A 24,620-nucleotide genomic window follows, 5' to 3' on the forward strand; every position below is an offset into this window, starting at 1 on the left:
CCGCCATGGCTGCCAATTCGAAAACTAATTTGGCTATGAATTTCTCTGTCGATATTTCATTTTTGTAACACCATTAGTATTCCAGATTGATATAGCAAACTATAACAAAAAAAAACCTCTCGCCTCTCCGTGAACGTACATTAAACATTGTTGTTATTTTCAATTAACCCGAGAGCTAACACAATTATCGCTGTACATTATTAACATTATTTCAAGCCGGATATGCTTTTTATACCATGAATGCTGCAGAAAACCAAATCGTTACCTATATGGTATTTTCAGTGTTTTTCTACCCTTTTCAAATATACAATACCACACAATATCAATTTAAAACCAATTTCGCTCTCGAATTTATTAGACGACAATTTGATTTTGTTTTTTTTTATTTTACATTTTTTATTTTATTATTTTTGTTGAATATGATTTTACTGTATCGGAATAAGGAGCGTATGCTGCACAATTTGTCAATCGATATGGAAAAAGAGGGTTGTGAAATAACGAATTAAATTTCAGTTTTTTTTCCGTAATATCATTTGTTTTGTTTTAATAAAGAGTTGTACAAATCCCTCTGGGGCACAACATTCTCATGTGACGACTGTTTTGTATGTTCGAAGTTATGTTATGTTTGCACCTAGCTTGTCACAACATGCATTCTGTTTATACCATTTTATTGTTTTACCGCCCCTTACGAAGTATTGTAGTACTTGCGTTTTGCAGTGGGGAATAAGCGAAAACCGTACGTCTACACCCAGACTTTATGCACTAGAGATTCCTAAATCCACGGAAATGAAATTGTTTATTCCGAATTAGAAACAATTTAATTAATGAATCCACAACCATAGAAACAAACATAAAATTGCGCAACAATCCTTTCTAAAGGGGTTACACGCGTCGAATAGTGAGTTTTTCTCTTTAGCTTTAGTTACATTCTCATTGAATAGACTTATCATCAAACTTATTATCAGCTTAAACAAAAAGGGACTACCTCCAAATCCTACTACAAAAAGCGAGCTTATACTCCTTAAATTCATGTCAATTGTATAGTACATATTGTCCACCATACAATAATCGTCATTCTTCAAACACACTTCAAATTCTAGTTTATCTAATCCTTAATATGGAGACACCAAACGCCCTTCTCGTTCCGAATACTCGCAACTCTCCCATTAGTACATGTTTGTATAATATGCTAAAATAAACCTTTTTACGAGCAACAAATAAAATCCAAACTTTACTGGCCTTAAATTCAACTCGAGTAATTACCCTCATCCGAAAATATACCGAATAAATAGACTGTTGTGTATATACAATTATGTATCTCATTCTAACGGAAAAACTGCAGCGCAAAACCACTATCTACTTTGTACAGGGACGCCGTAAGTAGATGCCTACAACTACACAATACCTTCAAATGCGAAGCATTTCGTTTAGCCAAAAGTAAACAAACACCCGAAAATATTTCGTCATTGAAACCCCTTTTCGTTTGTTTAACATATCCACATAAATATAAGCCGTATGTCCTCTTCAGGAAAATTTATGTAAGCTTATACTATACATGTATAAACGCTCTTCGGACCGTTTTATGCAAATGTGTCTCCATGTATCAATTTAAGCTTTTTCTGGTTTTCTTGTGTACAAAGAAAAATTGCTTCGCGTCGTTTTCTCGTTAAAACTGTTTGCATGGAAGCAAATTTACATACGAAAAGAAAGGGTTGACATTTTACCCTATAAGAATGGAGATTCTCTCGGTGTGAATTGAGTGTGAAGAGCTATGTGCCTTTAGAAAACCGCATATTATGGAATTTTCAAGCGAAAGTAAACAATTTTGAAATCATCTTAACACATAGACGTGGATAAATATCAAACCGGAGATATGTAACATACGAGTAGCTAACAGTTTTTGATTTATTTTTTTGTTCTATTGGGCACAAGAATCTTTTAGGAATTTAATTCTAAAAAATTCCTTATCTTAAAAATTAAGGAATTTCAAGGAATTGTTTAAGAATTTTACATAAGTGGCAATAAATCCTGTTTCTTCAAAAGGCAAGCCTACTTATTTATCGCTTGCGGTTAATCATGATTTAAGTAAGTGTCTCAAACTTTGTGATGTTAGTTTTAGCTGTACTAATATTTGGAATATCAACAAGTCAGGCGACATCTACAAAAACGTGTAACAGATTTGACTTCACACAGAAACCTATACTTTATCCGGCTCGTATTTATCTTGCACTTATTGGATATCCTAATACAGATATAGAAGCATAATGATGACGGCTAAGAACCATAAACCGAACAAACGAAAATACATCAAAACTGAAACAGCTGAATCGAATGACCAACTCGTCAGTTAAAATACACCCAGAAAAAGAAAATTCAGACAATACTCCGGGTATGTGTAAAATTTCTTGGAGAGGTATAATATACTTCACTGACGTATATTATACTCTACATGGGCACTGTTTTCTATACGTGAGACATATTCAAAACGTAGTTACATATTTCGGTTGTCACATTTGAATATTCATGTGTTACGTATTGTGGTGATGTACGTGGAAAGTGAATAATTTACGAGTAGGACGGAAATTACACCCTCATCACGTATGTTAAACGTATAAAGTGGATGTTTGTCCTAAACAATGAATATACATCATATTGATATTTCGTAACGCGAAGAAGATAAACGACCAAAAAATTATTTTTGCAAATTAGAAAAATTCTCGACAAAATATTTTCAATTTTTACGAAGTACCTAGTTTCGTTTCGTAATCATCTCAGAAAGTTGTTTAAGTTAAAATTATCTATAATTGATCCAAGTCCACAACTATCTTGCCATCAAGTCGTAACTATTTCCTCATTCTTTATGAACTTAAATTCAATTATGTTAAAAAAAACGTCATAACATTGTTTATGTGCGTTGCGTTATAACGTGCTAGTGTAACTTATACGCCACACACGTTTATGGCTTTCAAAGTACGCTTCAACAATAAGAAATGTCAACCAACACTACTGTACTGCAACATTAGAAAGATCGTTGGCTCATGATCCAGAGGTCCTCGGTTCAATTACCGAAGAAGTCAATTTTTAATTTGAAATATTTGTTACCAATAACTTCTAAAATGTATAATAACTACTGTCAACTGTTAAGGCCCGTCATTGGGAAATGACAGGACAGTGTATGTAAAATGAAAATGTATGTAAAATTTTATCACAAAAATTCACCGAAAAAATTCAAAGAAACTCACCTCTTATGCTTTCCATTGTATTCGGGCATAGTCTCTTATGGTCGCCAAGGCATATTTGAACACTAAAACACTTTTTACTCGATGCAAAAACAAAAACTTTTTTTTGTTTTGTCGCGACGAAAACACAGAAAATATTTCGACACAACTGTGACACTCCGCTACTATAAGTACTAGAATTAATGTTTGAAAAAGTGCCGGACGTTTAAAAACAATCATAAAACACTCAGCGGAGATCTGCCAAAGCTAAGTGGAGTCTTATTAAATCATAGCAACAATTATTAGGTATCCGCTGTTGCTTATTGAGTGTTCGCTTAGCTTCATTGCCTTACTGCAACGTGCTAAGGTCTGACGGACTCTTACTGAAGCCTAGCGGAGAATTATTAGAGCTCATTAGAGGTTTGTCAAAGCTCAGCGGAGAATTATTAGAGCTCAGCGGAGGTTTGTTAAAGCTCAGCGGAGAATTATTCGATCTCAGCCGATATTTTTGTTCAAAGAGACTCAGCGAAGTCTTGTTAGCTTACTAAAGAAGTGGGAGAGGTTACAATTTTAAGACATATACCATCGTTGAAGTGTCAGGCACTTTTGAACGAAAATATTTTACCGCCGAAGTGAACACAGCAAACATTCATTCTAGTCCTTATAATAGCGGAGTGTCACAGTTGTGTCGAAATATTTTCTGTGTTTTTGTCGCGTCAAAACAAAAAACAAAATTTTGTTTTTGCATCGAGTAAAAAGTGTTTTAGTGTTTAAATATGCCTTGGGGACATAAAGAAACGGTGCACGAATACAATGGAAAGCATCATGAGTGAGTTTCTTTGAATCTTTTCGGTGAATTTTTGTGATAAAATTTTCCATACATTTTCGGGAAACTGTCCTGTCATTTCCCAATGACGGGCCTTAATATGGTGTATGTTGTAAGTGAATTCAATAAAATTCATATTTTTAAATCTCTGTCAAAGCGAAATACATCCCGCACGTATTATATTCGAGCCTGCTGTATAACTACCTTACCACACTTTTTAACAGGGGGTGAATGATATACGCATAGCTCGTAGGAAATTTCGCTCAGTATACTCCGGGCTAAAAAATTGTCATCTAAATATAACACAAACTAATAACACTACTGCTTCATGTTTGCCGGACAGTTGGTGAATAACGTTAATAAACAAGATATCGTCCTAATTGATAAAGGATAAAGGTTCGGTCGCTCTCAACAAAGGACCAACGAGTGTATTCACAAATTCCAGTTAATCATCGTCGTAGAGTGGTGGTATTCTCTATATTTATGTAGTTGGTTATTGACTATATACGATAAACGTAGAATACCAAAAACCGTTAATAGTGAATGTAATAAAATGTTCAGTAATTCCAGTTGATGTGCAATACGTTGGTTGTTTGAGGATTCACTTTTTTTTAAGTTTGATCAAATATTTTGCAACCTAAAATTTTCTAATACAATAATGAGTACCTTCATTATCCACTCCATTCATAAAATCACACTATTCCCGCTGCTCAACGGTTAACTTTCGCTTTCGATGGAATTTGAACAATTTCCATTGGAATTTTTACCAGAAAATTGTTGGACATATTTTGATTTTCCGTACTCAAGTGTGAATGTGATGCATACATATATGTCATCACAAAAAAACATTTGAAATATGTAGCGAAGTGAAGCAACATCAAAATTGACATGGATACGGGTAATTTTTGTTTCGGTGAACTTTAGAGTGTAATGAATTTTATATGCAGGACCTATTGACCCACAGAATCTATATTTGACGCCCAAGATGCTACGTACTCGAGTGGTAGAATGTAATTTCCATACTAATTCGATGGTTTCAGGAATAATATACGTATGACACAATCAATAGGAGTGTGCCTACAGCACATCGTGTAACATTGTAACATATCGATTTGCAATTAATTGTGGAATTTCTCGATTATCCACTCAGATACAGGGTTCTGTTTTCCTTACTCAATAAAATCCAATTTTCTTCGCATCAATACATTTATAGAATATAGCCATACCTCCATCTTTCATAACGTTAAAGATAAATAAAAAAAAGTTATTTATTGAACTGAATAAATATGCCAGCTAAAATGTACAGTTATCTGATATCATTTTCGATAATCTTCGATGTTATTTTTCATTTAAACAGGAGAAGCAAAAAAAATGATGGGGTTGTTCAGATTGTAGGTTTGTCTCTATCTACAATATGCAGTAAGAGAGATAGACAAAATAAGTAACATAAAGTGAGTTGGCATTTAAAATGTTGGAGGTGGTGGTTTGATGCAGTAATCAAATTGTTAACATGAAATGTCCCTGGTTGACTGTTTGTTGTTGCAAATTAAAACGATGGCAATGAAGTCGATCCTTGTAATTAGATTATGTTCTGTCGGAGGGTGAACCATACGAATGGGGCATTACTGTCGAGGTTAAAAATATCATTCTGTTGGGAGGTGACGAGACGAGCAGACGAATATATAATTAAAAACGAGTTGCTTGTGGCGAATGAATTTGATTTGAAATTTAAATGTTCTCGCTGACATTCTAATTATATTTTCTGTTAACCGAATTTGCATAATCATGTGAGGTCAGATGACATAAAAATTATTATTTACAAAAAAATGGAAAACATCACACACCATCAGCCGAAATGTTTCGACTACATCAAGTTTCGTTACGACATGAATAAATTCTCTAGCATTTCATTATTGTCGGCCACATACCGTAAAACCTTTTGAACCACAACAAATCTGAAATATCTACCCGAGCACTCGAAACCATATATACCAAAAATCCATCGATATCATTGCACTCGGAACTATTAATCACAGTCATATACTCAGTAGGGTATTATGTGTATAAATGGTGAAAGAAAAGTTTTCTAAAATCTCTATGTTTATTCCCTTGACTGAAAGTCAGGGTCTTATGAAAGAAAATACCCTTAAATGTCCGTAACGCTAAGTTCACTTTGATATTTTGAAAATGTTCTACATTGGCAAAAAACGTTAAATACAGAAAACGTCCGTACACTTGTGGACTCGATAACTCGAGTAATTCTTTACCGATTTGCAAAATTTTGGTTTTAATCGATGGAGAATGAAAATCATGAGGTTAAGTTCGTAGATGGGCAATATTGGGGTAATGAGATGGGAGTAATTCTCAAGAGAATTTTATTCCTTGTTACCGCGATAACTTCCGTAATTCTTATCAGATTTTCAAATTTTTTGTGTAATTCGACGAAGATTGAAATTCTTGAGGTTGAGTTTGCAGATGGATAATGTTAGAACAACGAGATGGGAGAAATTCTTCACAGACGCTTTTCCTTGTGGACTCGATAACTCGAGTAATTCTTTACCGATTTTCAAAATTTTGGTTTTAATCGACGGAGAATGAAAATCATGAGGTTAAGTTCGTGGATGGGCAATATTGGAGTAATGAGTTGGGAGTAATTCTCAAGAGAGTTTTTTACTTGTTACCGCGATAACTTCCATAATTCTTATCCGATTTTCAAAGATTTTGTCTTAATCGACGAAGATTGAAACTCTTGAGGCTGAGTTTGCTGATGGATAATATTCGAACAACGAGATGGGAGATATTCTACACAGACGCTTTTTCTTGTGGACTCGATAACTCGAGTAATTTTTACCCGATTTTCAAATTTTTTGTTTTAATTGACAGAGAATGACATATTGGAGTAGTGAGTTTGGAGTAATTGTAAAGATAACTTGTTATACCACGACATTTTTGCAACGGATTTCCAGAAAAATTTCTTATTTGACGAGTTGTGAAATTCTGGTTTTCTGGTCTAACAGTTTAGAAGTACTTCCCAAAAGAGTTTCAGATTGCTTGCTTGCTTGAGAAACCGATAGCTCGTGTAATTCTCAGAGGCTTCAAAAATCAATTTCGACCAGTAGCATAATTCATGTGGTTAAACTCGAACATTGCAATTTAATTGGACTAGTAATCTGGGATATACGACAATTTTTGGGTGAAATCGTATTCTTAAAAGAATTTTTTTCGTTCCTAAAATGTTTGAACGAGCGTGAACTTTGCGGCCAGAGCGAAGCGAGGGCCGTAATTCACACGAGTTTTATTTTTCCAATAGGTAGGCAAGAAATACGCCGCCTTTTCAGCGCTTTTAGTAGACTCATATTAGGAGTTAAACGTACCTCGCTGGACCTTCCATTCATAGTGCTTTTTAGAAGACAATATAAACGACTCGTAATGGAGTAAAAGAGTAAAGAGTAAAACTATAATTTTGTGATCGTTTTTACAAGATATGGGAGAAATTATACTCAGACGCTTTTCCTTGTTATCGTGATAACTTAAGTAATTTTTGTAGATGGTTAATATTGGAGTAGTGAGGTTGGAGTAATTGGAATTGTAAACACAACTTGTTACGACATTTTTGCAACGGATTTCCATAAAAATTTCTTATTCGACGAGTAAGTGAATCTGGATTTCTGGTCGAACAATCTAGAAGTCTAAAACAATCTTGCTTGCTTGATAACACGATAACTCGAGTAATTCTCAGAGGCTTCAAAAATTGCAGATTTGAAAATATGAAGTGTTTTCGACCAGTTTCGTAATTCCTGAGGTTAAATTCGAACATTGGACTCTTTTTGTTTCTTCAGGAAATTAAATAAATATGAGTAAAATGAAGCATGTGAATCTGCTGTTTTCTAAATAAAAGAGACATCACCTTTTCATGTGACTTTAGTTTTGTAATCTCAAAAACACCACCTTATTTAAAAATGGATGGAAAACTAAGACTGGAATTATAGAAAGAAAAAAAAGCCAGTCAAGGGACCTGACCCACCCAAGAGGTGGGGCCTAGTTATGAGGATAACGAAAATATTGTTTAGTCACGTCATCAATATATACTTCAGCCTCGTGGAATCCGTATCACACTTTATTCTTCTTCCTTTTTCTTCTTCATCTTGTGTTATATCATAACGTATCGATTCACAATCAATATTGATATAAAGTGGTCTCTAAACTCTGAGATGAACAAAAATTCACATAAAACATGATTTTTATATTTATGCTTTTGTGGTTTATTCCATTTATCCATTTATGTCATCATATCATCATGATGTTATGAGTCATTCCTAACCCCGGAATGGCCACACCTTTGGCTTTTGCATTTATTTTTATCTTTTACTTCGGGTATATTTTGAATTCACACCATCATCGAACGAATTATAATTGACCGCAATAGTTGATGAACAACAGACCTTTTTAATGGATATACCGACAAAATCAATAAATTTGGAATTATTCTTGAATGGATTTTGATTCCTTTTCCGTGTAGTGGTTAATATTATCAAGTTATTTTGAATTTACATTTATTTTCGAAGTTCGCTTGGAATTATTCCAACATCAAATAAAATTCATATTTGCAATTGACGGCTGATTCGGATCTAGGCACGAACGATGATCGTTAGTGTAGGAATTGTGTGCGAGTACTACTAGCCTGAATGCAAGGGATATCATCCACTGTTACATGTTCAAGCGATATTTAAACGTTTTTCAGTATCACCGCACTACCGCAATAACGTATCTTCCATTTTACTGTGTTATCTGATCCAAAAGCGTATTGATTCAGAAAACATGAAAAAGATGCTCGAAAAGATCGGCAAGCGTCGATTACTTCACCTGATATGTCAATACGCAATTTTATTTCATAAACGACAGAAAAACAGACGACAAAACTTAAATTCGCATGTCAGTCTCAAATAATGTATGTTTTCAGTTCTAGCACAAGAGGACAGAAAATGTGTCAGTTTTCCAAATTCCGCGAGTGTAGTTAGTAAATGGGCTTGTTTTGCGCACTAGATGTGAGTTTGCCGATACGAGCGGAGCGAGTTCGGCAACACACCGTGTGCGGAAAACCCCATTTACTAACGTGTTAGCAACAAGATTTTATCTACTGTTAGTTGAAATATTCATAATTTTCAAGCAAACCACATCAACACAAAATCCTGCTACACATGATCGTAGTAGGATTCTGTCAATTGCGTGCGCATAAGTTGCTAATAGTACATTTTCTACCTTGGTGTATATTTCGAGAATAACTTCGTATGTACAATTGTATATAACGAGCGCCAGCGAGTGTATATACAATTGTACATAAGAAGTGATTCGAGAAATATACACCAAGGTAGAACAATGTTTTATCTCCTGCAAGCTGATATTTCATACATTAGCGAAATAACCACAAAAATTTGGATTTAAAATTAATTAATTAAGCATGTTGTTTTAAAACGCATTCACAACAAAAAAAACATCATACAGAGAATCCTTTATTTACTTACTCACACACATATACTAATCCACCTCAACATTTCGTTCAAATCACATCATTCCGACTACTCTGATTATTTGATCGATGTAGAAGTGACTAACGAACCACTACCGACACCAATTGCATCGCATTATGTGATTTGTTGGCGTAGTGGTCAGCATGTTTGGTTGATATGCTGCTGGTCCCGTGTTCGCTTCCGCCGTTCGGCGATTTTTTTTTTTTTTCAAATAAGTAGATGGAAAGTAAATTTACCCTAGGTGGGTTATGTGTGAATTATCCAATCGTATAGGCTGTGGTTATGTATGTGTTTGGGTTTATATGCAGAAACGCGTAATGTATGAAATATCAGCTTGCAGGAGATAAAATTGTATAACTAAATATATAAACTTATGCGCACGGAAATTTTAGTGTGTAAATTGACTGTCTTTGCTAACTAAATTCATGCTGAAAATTATGAATTTTTTCAACTTACAGTAGATAAACGAGTTTTTTTATTTCATTTTATCGTTCTTACCGATAAAGTGTATACATTCGGGTGGATGTCTGCTTTTAAATCAGACTAAATCTTCATATAAATCATTCACAATGTTAAAAATCCTAGGATAATAATAATGACGTCACGCAACTTAACAACATCAACCGTGACAGAAATAATGTCATATTTAATGTTTTCAAAAAATAAATGCATGTTCGCGTACACAATACATTGAATCTATTATTATGTCTAACTAGCACCTTCGCGTTCCAACATTTAGTTGTCATATGACTGAAAACATTCGTTTCCACACCGATTTTTCGGATTTAACCTAGAAAAAAGCATTGAAGAAAGACTTTGATTAGCATTTTTCTTTGATATTAAATATTATGGGTCCTAAAGATTTTATTTTAAATTTAGACAGATTTATACTAATTAGCAGAAAAATTATTAAATTTGTTGTCCGTTCCAAAGTACTAAAAAAGTAAGAACAATGGAAAGATGTGAACGTACACAACAAAATATGTAAGTTGGTATATCAACATCATTTTTGAAATGTCAACATGAATTTTCTTTTCCATTTTCGCCTGTTATTCGTCATATAACGATGTCCATTCGTAAAACAACACCGAATGTTTATGTAATTTACAATGTGAAAACGTAACAAAACAATCTATAAAGTTGAATGTTTGTTGGTTGGTTCGTTTGTTTGTTTGACTATACGAGTCCAGATTGACCTACCGACTAATGAGGAAACGTTAGGAAGAGTGCGCGAAGTTTTTTCTCACCTTCATACTTTATTGGACGCGTGAAATTTGCTTACACCGTCGAAACATTGTTTTTATAATTCGTGAAAATTTTTGACGCGAAAAAATATTGTTGATTGGAAAATATTTTTTTGGGTTTACTTGTATAATAAGTAAGCTAATGCCAATATACTGAGGCATGCTCCAACTAGACACAAGTCTATAAAACTTTTGAAAATAATATTTTTCATTTATTATTTCGTATGGAAAACTGTAAATATTTATCTCCATATGAGTTTCTGTTTATTTGCTGTTCTAGTCGAATTGAGTAAACAAGAACTACTAGAACGTCGTTCCACATAATCTAAAATTAGTAATTATAAAGACAATATCAAACTCTGAAGATGAAAAATTTAGTCTAAAAAGTAAAAATGAAAATAAGAAAGTTCTATCGATTATTATCGATATTTGTACTCTAGCAGTCTAGTACCATATATATAAACTAATAACGTCAATTTAATCGTAATTACTATTCGTCGAAATAAAATAGGGAAGAAATGTTTATAACTCTCGATACACAATAATACCATCTATGCGAAAAACATTTGACAGGACGTCGAACACAGTATGTGCACATGTAGGACGATAAATTCTGTTGTGTTTTACCGTCAAATAAAACGAAATCCCTAATATAGAATCATGTTCATTCCATTTTATTAGATGTAGCACAAAACGATCTACAGCAATAAAAAAAGTTTACCTGAATTGGCCATAAATTTATTGATTCGAATTGGAATAATAATTTTATATGTTTTCGAAAATTGAGGTTGAAAGTGGAATTATTCGTGTTGAATGTATTTTATATGAGCTATTATGTGACATACATTTTATTGCGAGCCTATGTTCACTCTCAAAATGTTGAAGCGTCAAAACTTGGCCCTTTTTTATTTAATTTTTCATTTAATATTGAATTATTAAACGTCTGAACTTTTCTGAACTTATATGGAGATCGTGCTGTTCCATGTAAATTTCTTATTAATGTCCATTCAGAAGAGAATTCCGAATTCTCGTTTGTTTTGTTTTACTTTTACAAAACTGGGTGTTGTATTCATTAGTGGCGATATCCACCTTTAATATCTTCTTGTCAGTGTCGTCCATTAATTTTCTATCTTCCTTCACTTGGTCATCCCGAATGGAAAGTTGATTCGAATAAAATATTTATAAATCTATTTATTAGTTATTCAAACTATACGAATAACTCTGTAGATCGACCTTAATTAAGGATTGTTGAGTCGAATGAAAGAATCTTTAATTAAAAAGATTTGTTCGTCAAAAATAGATTTCATTAATGCGGATAGTAAATAAATATAAAATATAAAAGGGGAGCCATGGGAACTGTCCGTTCAAGATATACATTTGTCGGCCGAGCATAATCACTGTAAAGCCAACAATTTCACCAAAAAGTACAAATGTCCGAAATTTCCGTTTGAATTGGCCGAGCTTGTGCAAAGTTCGATTATTATATTTTGGTAGATGTGTGACATTCATGGTCCTATTACTGCACTATTATGGAGCAACTAACATCAACTGGCTATCTATTTCGTTTTTCCTTTTCAGCAAATTGTTTATTGATATTCAAAACTTTGTTTGCAAAACAACCATTTCAAGAAACCACATAATTGAAAATATACATTTTATGTATCCATTAACTTGCCTCCCAACTACATTCAGCCGTAAATCCCTTGCAAAAAATAAAAATCATAAAGTTCATCCTACGGCCAAAGTTAAATTTATTCCGGCTCGTCCCAGACGAACGAAATTATTTTGCAATTTTCTGCTTGTTTGCATTCTTCGTCTATGATGAGATTTTCATTTTCAAATTAAACTTTTTCAAGCATCATTGGGGCAAAATGACGAGTATGTATGTAGGTACTGAATATAATATGTGGCAGATGAAAGCTTACAGAATAAGAACAGTACGAAGGAAAAAAAAGTATGAATGGGATGTCGTCTATAGAAATATGAAGCATAGATTACAACATAGTATATACGGCTGCTATATTTTACTTTGTCACTATTTTGCTGACACAATAAAAAAAACGATCGATTTTGCCGTAAAAATATTGTAACAATTGTCCATTTCGCTAAAAATATTGTCATTTTATGGTAAGATGCTCCAGCTTATTACAAATATAATAACTGTGGACCTAAGGGGTACATTGTCGATTAAATTATTGTATGACTGGGTTAACTGTTTTGCGAATGTTACAAAAGTAATTTGGTTTTCAACCAAACTCACATCGTAATGCCGTTCATATTTATGAATAAGCCGCAATGCAAATATTAATCTCTAATTAATCCATTAATCCGTTCCATCAAGGCAAAATAATTCATATCCCTATTTGCAACCACTCGTTCATAGTATTCCACAATGAATGGCGAAACTTAAATTTACCGACAACTTCAACTGAACCGAACACTTTTCCACCCATCCATATTCTACCTAAACTGGAAATGTAGAGAAAGCATTTCCCAATTTAGACATGTGCGCCGAGTATCAATTGAATGGGCGGCGCCAATAAAACAAAACTTCGGCCAATATGGTCATGGCCTTGGTCAATATTGATTTGATAATTAATTGGAAAAACGGAGCAAATCGAAAAAATAAAGCAACTCAGCGTCATTGAGAATTGTTACAGTGTTTTCACATTGTTTCAGTTCACATCTCTTTCTCAAACCGTTTACACAATTTCAATAGTACTATAAACACAAAACCGACGTTTACACCAAAGCTAGCCTGTCCACTTTTGTGTAATTGGGAGAAATAGTAGATTATATTCTTCTTTGGAAATTGTTATTTTGTAAAGTGCTCTAGCCGAAGGCGAAGGATGAGAAATAGTAGATTATATTCTTCTTTGGAAATTGTTATTTTGTAGGTAAAAAAAAATTTCCAAACAACGACGTAGGTTATTTTAAATACTATTGCCCCGCGAAATGAATTTCAACGCTCATGTCAATGAAGTAATGATCAAATGTTAAACATTGTGGTAGACTTTTATACTTTTAATTTGACATTACACTTTTTAAGGGTTGAAGCGATGAAGCGGCGCACACATCTTTTCCCCTTGCTAAGTTTATTTATATAAACAAACATTCTATAGCGCCTCGTGTTAACTATTAGTCATCATCAACGCTGCAGTTGTTTTATATTTAGGGAAAATTGATATCAGCAGCACCAGTGTGATTTAAAGTGGAAAGGTAAATAAAAACTGGATTGAGATCTTAAATTATTTTGTAGCTTTCTGGCTACATTCGCTCTCATTTTTTGATTTTCGAAAATTTTAATGCAGTCGTGTTTTCTGGCATTTGGTGAATTTAATTGGTTTAAAGCTATTCGACCAGGACCGTAACATACCACATAGAAGTTATATTAACATTACATATAAATGCTGCGGCTCGACTAAAACAAACAGTAACTCGAAAAACAAACATTGTTTTGTTGTGAATAAACATTTCATGAATCAATGTGTTAAGCGTAACAAAAACTTTATTTTAATATTCATCGGCAAATTTTAGGAACATTTCGAGTTCCCTTTACTGTATTACACAACGTTCTTCAATACCGGAAATATGAACATTGTAATCAAATTGTTCACTCTTAAATATTCGTGAATATTGCAGGCATTTGCTAAAATATTTATGCACTTGCCACGTTCGATCTCAATTCACACCATTCACATAAATATCACGAAATTGTAAAATTTTGCAATAATTCAAGAGAGAAATATAAATAAAGCCGATGGCATTGTACGGGTAAAATTGTTAGCGTACACAGTCAGTCTGTCACTCTTTGGAATTCATTTGTTTTATTTTCCAACATTTTTGCATTACAATCTAACAGTCAATCAAGGAAACCAATATAGTTATCTATCCACTCAGATGATAAACTGCGCTTTAGCCTTCACTTTAGTAGAGGCTTCGACAAATTTTGTTTCAAGTCATTTTATAGCTATCTTGTTTTGTTCCCTATTCCCCCGGGGTAACATAGTTTTAATAATATTATAAGAGTCGCATATCGTGGCCAACCGTCTACAGAACTGCAAAGATATCTTGGGTGTTGTGTTTACTTTATAAATAAGTTTTTCTTGAAAAATACTCTCTCAGATTTCATTTCACCCAAAACGAAACAACGTTATTTTTGATGTGGGATTCAGAAAGATGTTTACGCTTTGTGCATGCAACTCTTGGTTACTATTTTACCCATTTTAATTCATAAATTGTATGCGGCAGCATTGAAAAGCTTTCATCTCACTTTATATCCCATGCTTCTGTTTTTGTTGTACTGACAAAAATAAAAATATTTTAATTTAATATAAACCTGCTCGCTGCATCGTTTGGAAAGGGAAAGTCACTTAATTTTGCGTGGTGTAGGTGGAAATGGCAGAGCCGTATTTAAATACAAAAATTCAGAGTGTGCCCCGATGAAATTTTTTGTTTGTGAATAGGTGACGACGAGTGGTACTTACGTTACATACTTTACAAACTATCGTGATGCGTTTTTGTAATGGATAAAGTTGATATTGGAAAACTAAAATGGTTCTCCGTCATAACTCAAAAATGTGCAGTCTTTGTGTGCAAATTGTGATTATGACTAAAATTCAATCAAATTATTAATTCATGTTGTGCCAAATAGAGTCTGTCACTCTTTGGAATTCATTTGTTTTATTTTCCAACATTTTAGCATTACAAATAGAGAAGCTGAATCGTTAAAGCACTCGACTTACAATTAAGTAGATAGATCGAAAACAGTGGAATTGTTGTTTCCATAAGGTTGTAGTCATAATTAACAAAAACCAGTGACCCTTCGATGTTTGCATATTGTTTGCTACGTAATTTTGTGTAGAGAAGATGGGCGATTAAGACATTTGCAAAGCCTAGGTCAAATTCTACCGTTCATATCACTTTAAAGTTGTTTAGAAGAATTCAAATCAAGTCAAAAATGGTGACTGAAGGCTTACTAGACACAGCATTCGTCCGGACAACGAAAATATTTCTCAGTAAAATAAGAAATCTTTAATAAGTGGGTAACAATTTTAAACCTTTTTGAATTTTCTCTGACATAGTGGTTTAGAATAATTCTCGGTGCCGTGAGTATGATCTATTCTTTTGTTCTCAATCAGCACTGGATTCTTCAATAGTACTTGACAAAAATTATTCACGAATGTGTGGAAAAGCTGATTTTCCGAATAGTACAAATTTGTACAGGTCGTGTACATGAAATATATCGATGATAATTACCTACCATTTATTTTGGCGTTCTTTTTATTTCATTTTCATCAATTTGGTACAAATTTCGACTTTATAGTGGTGAAGTGATTTAAAATATTTGTAAAAGGAAAATTATTATTGGTAGACTCGCTCGAGTTTATTTTTCAAAAATTATATTTTCAGTTGCTTTTTTGTTAACACTGAAAATAGTTTTTTATTCAATTCACGTCATCTTTTTAATTGAATTCGAATAAAATAAAAACTTAAACAAAAAATTAATTGTTTTTTTATAATCCGAATACAATTACCCCCACCGCATTCATTTTATATAATACGAAAGTGACTGAAGTATCGCGATAAATATTTTAGTCATTCGTGATTTTGAAATTGCTATTTTCAACGTTTTGATACATTTTTTTGTATTTTATGATTTGAAATTGCAATTCATTTTCGTTTTGAAAAAAAATCTAATTTAATTATCAGAGATGAATTTTTTCGGCAACAGTTTGACCATTAAAGACAAATTGTCTCTGCTATATTTTTGCATGAAGTTTTTCCGTTTATCTAAATAAAAATACTAATTGATCTTAAACCATTTTTAAAATTTTCTTTTTTTCTGTTTCAGGTAAGCAAAAAATTACGTCTTATTTTAAACAGAAAGTTGATCTTCACGTGAGTTTTTCAATTATGATTCTTACTAGTAAATACATTTACCGAATTTATGGAAAGTTTTCGACAATCAAATTTTAATAATTGGCCCTGTTGTAGACACGGGAGCACGCTTTCATATTTTAAGAAAGAAAGAAAAATTCTCGGCTTAAGACAAAACTATCTACAAAATAGCTCTTCATAATTCTTCTCCGAATCAGACTCGACTTCACACTTTGAGCACAGGGCTCAGTTCCAAACCAGTAAGACTGAGAAATCATTTTCACACCACACACTTCGATGATAGAATACAATGCTATGTTACGACGGCATATAAGACTCGTTTATTATTCAATTTCAATTCAATATTTTACCTCCCACTTCCTTATCTAGTCGTTTTTTTTCATGTAGCAGATAGGTACTAGGACTACGTAATAAAGTTATTACTTGTTTCGTCATTACTGTCAACAATACGCAGTCACCAGAAACAGTACACGTGTGTACTCGGTTGTTTTTGTTTCGGCTCTTAAAATGTTCGAAATAGGCGCATATATCACATACATGTGATGGAGTTCAATGACTGCGTCATCTATGAACCTAATCGCTTGTCAGTGCATTGCATATATCGGTACTATTTCGAAATCCGAAATTGTAGCAGCATCAGACACTACTTGAGCACAATGTGCAAATCGCTACTAAAAGGGTAGCAATAAATAAGAAGATGAAATCGATAATACCTCCGCAGATGTATTATGTTTTACCTTGTTGTTGTTGTTACGTATCTGCCTGAAGAGTGTACTTCTTTTGTGAGTGCTTCAAATATTCTGTGATGAAGTCGTCGAATTTGTCATAGAAAGGTTTTTTTTTCCTTATTAAACGTGTCATGACAATAATATGTCGATGTGCCGGCTGACAACAGCAAAAGAATTTTTTTTATATAACTGAGACATGTCCATAAATATGATGTTATCAAAAGTACAGCGGCATGTTGAAATGCGATGGTGGGTAGAAGATTCATTTGGCGCAAAATTACAATAAATAACCGAAAAAACTGCTTTCAAAAATGTAAATGGCAGAAACGGAGGGACGTTTTCATTTGAACGTGCGATACGCGATAGTGGTGAATACAACTCAACATAAAATTAGCAAAAACTTCGAAGATATACTACGTATTTAAAACGGCAAAATGTGAATGTCAAACTAAAAAGTCTCACTTTGCATTAACATCGCTTCTTCAAACAATTAAAACTTTTCTCTTGAATGAAATGAAATAATGAGCAATTTCCTCGTTTTACATATACATTCATTTGCATTTTCTATGATGTGCAATCTGTGCTGAGAAAATGAAGACACAAGTTGTGATTCGTCACTACAAGAAGTTTAGTGCTTTAATCTAAGAAAAAGTCGAACACATTTCATTTCGTTTTTTATTCTTTCCATTTTGTCGTACGACTGCAATCTTTTTTTTTTCTTCTGAGTTAGCTCAAAATTAAACGAAACTATTTCCTAAATATGTTACCATGATTACATCAAACTATAAAATCCGTTTTTCATCGCCAATGGCGACCAACCCCATCTCGTTCACCGCAATACCGAACCAATGTAACAAAATAAAGGTCTGGAAGTGAATTAATAAACTTATCTTGAAATGAAAGCAAATAAAAACATAATCGTTTCTGTATGAAAGGTGAAACTTTTTAAACTGTTTGATGCGAAAGCAGACCTGAAATGTTGCGAAGTTGTGTTCAACAAGTAACCCGTTCTGTGTTCTATAATTGGAAAAGTCTTCTACCCCACCGATCGATGGAAATTAAAACCAGACTGTACCAATTACAATTATTTAGTACAATTTTTGTTTTTTAACCTTTTAGAAACGGCTAACGTATCACGATCAATCATCAAAATTCTGTTACTCCCGTTGTTTCACGTATCGCCAAGTGTTTTGATACATAATCATTTTTACTATTCATTTCGGTCTTACTGTAACAGAACCCAAAACTGTATTATAATCAGACGACGATTAGCCGTTTCGGAAAGGTTAATCATCTGCTAGAATTCCGGTGTGGAGCTTAATGTTTGGATCTTTTTTTTTGCAAATAGATTTGTCAAAGTCACTTCATTATACTCTTATAACTTACACTAGACTACAAAAATGGATTTAATTAATTCAACTCAGTTGGTAGCTTTTCATAAAAGTCGACTTAAGGAAAGATGTTTTCTTGGAGTCGATAAATGATTTCCTGAAGACTTTCGTTTTGTGGGTTGCCTTCTGACAATCAGAAATTAGGACATTCACAGGACTACTATTGGGTCAAGCAAAAGGTTAAAGAAACTACGATGCAAATCATAAGCAAACTTAAAAATAGTCAGCTACCACGAGTGAGAGGCCACTGAGAGGAGTGTTAAAATTTGAAATTTTAAGAATAACTGAGACAATTTGTGAAATAGAATGTTGGATTATTGGTGTAAGGTCTCAATCTGTGTATACATATATGAAAAGTTGTGATTTTTTAAAAGCTTTTGCTAAATAAATGTCGATTATTATTATTCCATTGTCACGTAGAAGTGGTGGCAAAGAGAAGTACCTTTTATGTTAATTTCTGATTGAAGTTAAACAATTTTTTTTATATCAAAGGCTACATTTTGAATGGAAAATATAACACTGCAATTCCATAAATTTATTCATATTGCTTCATGCTTTTCAGATGTCAATGTCTTTCTCTGTGTCTATTTCATACCAAAGAACTGCTGCTAGTAAATTAAACCGTAATGTTGCAGTCTTCTCAGAATTTTACCTGCGATTTTTTTGGTTTTGTTTGAAATGCTGGTAATTTGATGATATAATTGAAATTCGTTTTATTTCGTTGAATATAGACAGTCGTTTGACAAATTAAAAGTAAATTGAAGGGAATTAATTTAGAAAAGTATTTCAATTACGTTTGAACAACTCTATTATTTACTTTTTTATCGAGTCTTTTATGATGTTTGTTTGTTGAATGTCGATTATAAGTGAGTAGTTTTCTCAGTTACATAATTGTTCTTACCCGACTGTTGAACAATTAAGCGGAGAACGTTACCGTTTTAATTGCGAAGGAAAGCAGTTTAAATGACGTTTTATGAAGTTTATGAAGCTTCGAAAAAGGCAGACATTTTTTATGTAAAATTTTTCCGATAAAAAAAATGAATTTATGCGCATATTGCGATACTATGGACGGCTTACAACGCCAAATATTTTGTTAAATAAGAAAAAAGATGACAAGATGTATATGTACGGTGAGGCTCAACAACTTTATTTTGAAAGGAGATGCACCATCGCTGCCTTTGCATGAAATAACTAGAGCGGATCTCCACAAATAGTTTTGACATAAATTTAAAATATTTTACTTTGTATATTTCGAAGAAAATTAATTTAAAAAAAAGTTCTTCAGCCTCACCGTGTAACTGTAAATTGCACAGAAATACTATTTGACAATAGTGTAAATTATACCTTTGAAGTAGTTACTCAGCAGCTTTTTCAGCTTTATTTATTTCTTGGTTTCAACGTCTACTTAACAAAACCGACCAATCTAATCACAGTTCAACATTAATTCTACATTCATTGATGGATTCAGTTCACAATTCTGTCTTCTTAATCACATTTTGATGGAATTTATACGCGGGACAGAATATTAATTTGTTTTATTCAAAAACGTGAGGTAAAGTTTACTTTACTGCACGGATCCAAAACGTTACCTCAAGTTTTTGAATAAAATACCTTACTTGGCAATGGGGCAAATTATGGAAATGGTATTTCTTGTGTGAAATTTGTCGATCGAGACGTAGTCAAGGTCGGTAAACACACAAGAAGTATTATTTCCATCATTTGCCCCATTGTTAACGGCTACGCCTCGATCGGCAATTTCACACAAGTAATACCATTTCCATCATTTGCCCCATTGTTAAGTAATGTACTATAATTGCTTCTGCAAATGTAATTGTTTGTTTGTTATTCTGTGGCAGCAGAAAAACAATAGACTATACCGTGTTCACATTCCGCACAGACCGAATACACGAGGTTCATTTCCGAAAAATAGCAAACGAATTCCTAATTATTAAAGCTTGTTCAAATCGGAAAACAGCAAAGTTTCCCGTTCGGAAAACATTTAAACACAAAAGTTTACAATTTCGGCATAGACACACATATGTGACAATTATTTTCAAAATTTAACAATTATTATTGACATTATCTGCGTTTGTAACGTTTGTAACGTTTAATCCCAAAAACTGATTTTATATATTGGTTTTTCTGCGGTTAACATGTTTACCAGTCCTCTGTTTGATTTAATAGCCAAATTAATGGTTTAGATTTAGTGTACCGTGAAGTAATTTCAGTTGTTCATTCTGTAAGGACTACTAAATATACTCGGACGTTTTTCTTAAATGAACCTGCATTTCATTACTCTGCATCTGCAAATCTAACATCCTCGTCTCGATCTACTTCACTGACGAAAAGCATTAAACAACAAATAAATTTTCATTCATTTAATTTTAGATAACTTGTCATGTTTTGTATCATTTTGTAACTGGATAAGTTACACAGCGAGAGAGAGATAGCGTCAAAAATGAGTTTTAATAATTAATTAATTCAACAATATTTTGTATTTGAGTTATTCCATTATGTAGTTGGTGGCATGTATTCGGCATACGCACATTTGTATAAAACATGGTAATAGAATTACGCTCACACAACATATTTGTAATTGATTGCATAGCTTTTGTTTGGTCCATGCAAAATAGTCCGATTTGTTGTTGAATTTTGCAAATTAGAGTGTACGGGGTGTACGGCCACGAATGGTATCGATACATCCCTATCTAGACATGCTAATAATTTATTGAATAGAACTTAGTTACGTAACCGAATTGTCGATTGAATGAGATGATGATGAAGATGAAGCTAGAAGATGCACAGATGAACGCCGTCAACGGTTTTTAATTCATATGGACAACGTTGATTGCTTGCCTGTTGAGTATGTTCATTAGGTCTTTTTGACTTCCCAATGTATAATTTGAGGAAACAATAGACTAAATAAAACCATCAAGTGCTCGTATCACACATATTTAAGAATGGGTAAGACTTATTTTTCACCGATACATTCTTGATATCTTTCATCGTGATGGCATATTTTCGGTCAAATGAAGAAAAATGTAGCAGACGACATTAGTCTCACGATTCTTTGTTTGTAAGATCTTAATAAAGTCTTGTGCATAGAATTTTCAATGGTTTTGGCGCAAATGTGAACATTTTGCGGCCAGTCTATTCTGCCGTAATTCGCATGTCGGACTTAGTGCAAAATTTAAACAAAGAATTCTTTTGTTTAAATTTTGCACTAAGTCCGACATGCGAATTACGGCAGTATTATCAATTTCTTCCTCTTACAATGACTCGTTAATAAACAGATACAAGATGCGCGGTGGCGACGAAATTGATAATTTTTAGGCAAGTAACGCTACAAATAACCAGACTAGTATAAACACTATTCTGATTAATAAAGGCATATTCAAATGCCCATTGTACAATTTAAACATCCCAACGTACTAAGAAAGACTCTTGGAGTATGAAGAACGAATTTTGACTGCTACACATACAGATCTTCGTATAGATTTCGAATTCTATCTCCTGTATCAGCTGCGTGATGTCTGAGTCAAAGCCCTGGGTGATAAGAATCCATACACGAGCTTTTTTGTTTTGTTTTATGCGATTCGCATAACCCGAAAGAGTTTTACACCAACCGAAAAAAAAAACGAAGCAGCCACCATCACCACTTCAGATTTTATAGTCTCAAGTTAAGTTAAAGTGTTTGGAAGGTTTTTGAAACTAGTATATAATTTCTCTGCTGCTGCTGCTTCAGACATTGAGAAAATAAAATCAATATAGTACTCAAAGGCCACTTTACGACCATTAATAATATGTTGTATATTTATTTATTCAGAGTGAGATCCGTACCACACTCACTTAACATGCACATAACCCTTAAAATTGTAAAGTGATGCCACCACCTCTCCCATGTCGTCGCTCTGTTATATAATCGATTTTCTATTGCCAGTAAAGTTTTCAAGAGTATTTTCTTTTGCTACACAATGTGTACTGCACCTTTAACTAATAAACAAATACAAGGTGGAATATCATCATCCCATCATTGTCATATATAATATGAAGCCATTTCACTATTGTATACTTTACTTGCAATGTAGATGGTTTCTAACAAGTCGTTAATTTTCCTTAATTCGATGTTCAAATATTGATTATTTGCCTGAACTAGAACAGTAGGTATTTAATAGCGTTCGGTTGTACAGGCTAGCGATGATGTCTTTGCTTCATACATACATCGGTGTGGGATCTGTGTGGCAATGTATGTGTGTGTGTGTGGGGTATTTAGAAATTTTTCGGTGGCTATGGCTAAATCCTAAGTATAATGAATTAGAACTATTCAACTATGCTAACGGCATCCCATAAAAAATTTATGTGACAAACAACACACATACTTAGGGTCATCGGAGGGTGTAGTAGGTGGGGTCGCAATTTCTATATGGACGAATAATTACAAAATAGTCTCTTTTTATGAGCACGGCACTGGGAACGGAATACAAAAGTACATTGCGTGTGTATGGACATTTTTCAAGATTTTCATCATTTTCGTGTTTGAATTGTGTCGTTTTATGCTTTTGTATTTTCAGTATGTGGGTTCACTGTTGGAAAATATGGAGGGTGTGTGTTGTGTGTGTGTATCTGGTAGCAAAGATACTTCATTGAAATCGTCAGATTGAACTAAGTATGATTGTATGTATTTCGTAAGAGGAAAAAAATTAACGGAAAGAAATTCCGTTCTTTTTTCATTCTTAGTGTGGTAGCTTGTTTACGCAAACTTTCTTCGGATAAAAGTTTATTATGAGAAAACTTTTTTTTTGTGTTTTGTTCCGCAAATCCAGAATGAGGAGCGTGAAAGTTTTTTTTCACTTTTTAATCACGAATCTGTGAATAACAATTTATGTGCCGGTTCTTTCTCCGATATCTATCTCCATATTGAAATCTATACAAAGTTTACACATCAAACCTTTTTTTATATTAATTAAAAGAACTTGAAGAACTTTTAAACAGAGTTCAAGCAGTAACCCCCTAACCTTAAAATATCCACATGTTCAAGAGACTGGATATAAATTGTGACAAATGTCATCAGGGTTTAATAATTGCCGAATCTGGTATTGTCCATATTGTTATAAATTGAGTAAGAAGACATTTAGAACTCGATTAGGCGAGTGATTTATTATTGAAGTTAATGTGACCAAGGTGTAGCTATTCAAAGTTGAAAGTTATTCTGTATAATATATCAATTATGAGTCGTTCATGTAGTCATATATGTAATTATACCCAAAAAAGCGTGTAGCATGTTTTACACACGATAGAAGTTATTCGAAAATGGAAATAGTTACCTCGTGGCTACTACGAAGATTTTTTAAAGAATGCGGCATTATATCTGTATTTTTCATAAACGGGGGTAGAACGCGAGAGTAGAACCAATGAGTTTAAAGTAAGGGTTCATTCACATATTAGGCTGTTGGGAGCCAGGAGGAGTTAGGAGAAAGTATGCGTTTTATACATTCTCAGAAAATTGCGTCGAATAAAGGGAAACGTTCTTCGGAAAAGCGAGAAAGTAAGAAACTGGTTCGGTCGGAAAGCTAAAACAAATCGAAAACTTCAATTTCCAGCAGAACAAGTTTAATTTTCCCTACAGGGCGGCATGTGACTTACTTTTCTCACTAATTCTGACTTTTTTTTAAAGAAGCGATAGTGACTTACTTTTTTTGTTTTTTTTTTACTTTTCTAACTATTTCTAACTATTTCGGAAAAAGTATTGAAAATCGGAACCATTTCTTGTTCCAACTAAATATT

At 33.3% G+C, this 24,620-nt stretch overlaps 1 long non-coding RNA gene across 1 annotated transcript; it reads right to left on the reverse strand.

The window, feature by feature from the left end:
* Positions 1 to 1,224: 1,224 nt before the first annotated feature.
* LOC119069947 lies at positions 1,225 to 18,359 on the reverse strand. The gene is made up of 3 exons (XR_005086436.1): positions 18,332 to 18,359; positions 17,934 to 17,941; positions 1,225 to 1,234 (listed from the first exon to the last, which is right to left on the reverse strand). It is a non-coding gene; the product is annotated as an uncharacterized LOC119069947 (long non-coding RNA).
* Positions 18,360 to 24,620: the final 6,261 nt, after the last annotated feature.

This window comes from Bradysia coprophila (genome assembly GCF_014529535.1).
Source record: "Bradysia coprophila strain Holo2 chromosome X unlocalized genomic scaffold, BU_Bcop_v1 contig_416, whole genome shotgun sequence".
NCBI classification, from domain to species: Eukaryota; Metazoa; Arthropoda; class Insecta; order Diptera; family Sciaridae; genus Bradysia; species Bradysia coprophila.